Here is a 1445-nt window from a genome sequence, read left to right on the forward strand (position 1 = left end):
CCTAAAACGCCTCGTTTAAACACACCCCCACATGTCTACGTCACTGTGGGTAGATTTGCATAACACCGCCCAAATGTTCACGCAAAGAAGGCATAGCTTGGATTCTCGCCGTAGTATTGTTGCTGCCGCCGCCGCCATGTCGTGGAGATGCTGTGTGTTTCGTTGTGAAAGTGAAACTACTTTGTTTGGTCTTCCAAAAGAGGACACAACTAGAAATCAGTGGTTAAGTTGTATTTACAACACTGTTCCAGAACAGTTCAACCCAAATATTCAGATGTGTGCAGCGCATTTTACGGCAAAGGACAGTTTCCTGAACCTGGGAGAGTAGCCTACAAAAGGTTGTTTCTATAAAGTGGGGCAATTCCAACTTTGCAAGGACAGTCTGGCGCTTCTGACTCACATCCTGTAAAGAATTTGCTACTGACGATTCAAACGCACTGGATAGCTGGCCAATCAGCGTACCCCTCGCTTTTTGAATGATGAGTTTTGTAAAAATCGACACGTTTCAGAAAGGCGGAGCATAGAGGAGCAACAATAATGTACATTATGTGGAAAATGGTGTTTTTTTTAGCAATGTCATATGACCCCTTTAATTTTATCATTATTATATCAAATCTATGACGCTTATTGCCTTCTCACTACATCTAAAACAGTGTGTCCACAGAGAAGGTTTCCATCATTCACATGCTATAAAATGGAGAAAAATGTTTTTAAATGATGAAAAATAGCTTGTTTTATCAAAAGCAACACTTAATAAATGATCTCATATCAAAACAAGGTTGTTTTGTGGGGGCTGCATTTCAGTGACATATGCATGTTTCATAAGGTTTTTAAAGTTGTGTCCCCACTTTTTGTCAACACTGTCAGACATTCATTAAAATGTAAAAAATAAAATAAAAATCAGGGTACATCAGGGGCAGCTGTCACTTTAAACGACCCCCTTGCCACATTGCACCTCTGCAGAGTACATCAGTGTCAGACAGGCTCTGGTCAGTTTTATCTGGTCTTATTTTAGAACATTTTAAATCCTAATGTTAATATTTCCTGTGTCACAACCATTATATGTCAACACCTTCTTCCAATTTTTCTTTGAAAATATTTCTTTGAAATATTTAGATAAATGTTATTCTCCTTAAGCAGGTTCTATTAGCATCTAGCATCTACAAAAAAAAAATACATGTACTCCATTTTTTTTGTGAAAGAAATGCAAAACTTGTCAACACCGTCAGTTCACGTGCTCACCCTTACATCTAATCTGATAGCAAATAGTAAGCATATTTTGGTGTGCTGTCCTGGGGGAGGGCTCCGAGCCCGGAATATAGCCCGAACCCAGAGAACTCCCCCTATCCCTAATATGGGATGAAAATTAGGAGTGAGGAGTTGGGGTGGAGGAGGGTTGCCGGAAAACTGTTGCAGGACAGAGATAGGTACGCTGCATATATATA

General features: G+C 39.7%; 1 protein-coding gene across 1 annotated transcript in view; it reads left to right on the plus strand.

The window, feature by feature from the left end:
• Positions 1-1445, plus strand: part of LOC107661981 (collagen alpha-1(XXV) chain-like) — a gene marked incomplete at its 3' end in the record, with an annotated part of 543306 nt that overhangs the window by 446295 nt on the left and 95566 nt on the right. The gene's annotated exons all lie outside the window — the stretch shown is intronic.

Source organism: Sinocyclocheilus anshuiensis, unplaced genomic scaffold (genome assembly GCF_001515605.1).
Source record: "Sinocyclocheilus anshuiensis isolate Anshui unplaced genomic scaffold, SAMN03320099.WGS_v1.1 scaffold956, whole genome shotgun sequence".
Lineage (NCBI taxonomy): Eukaryota > Metazoa > Chordata > Actinopteri > Cypriniformes > Cyprinidae > Sinocyclocheilus > Sinocyclocheilus anshuiensis.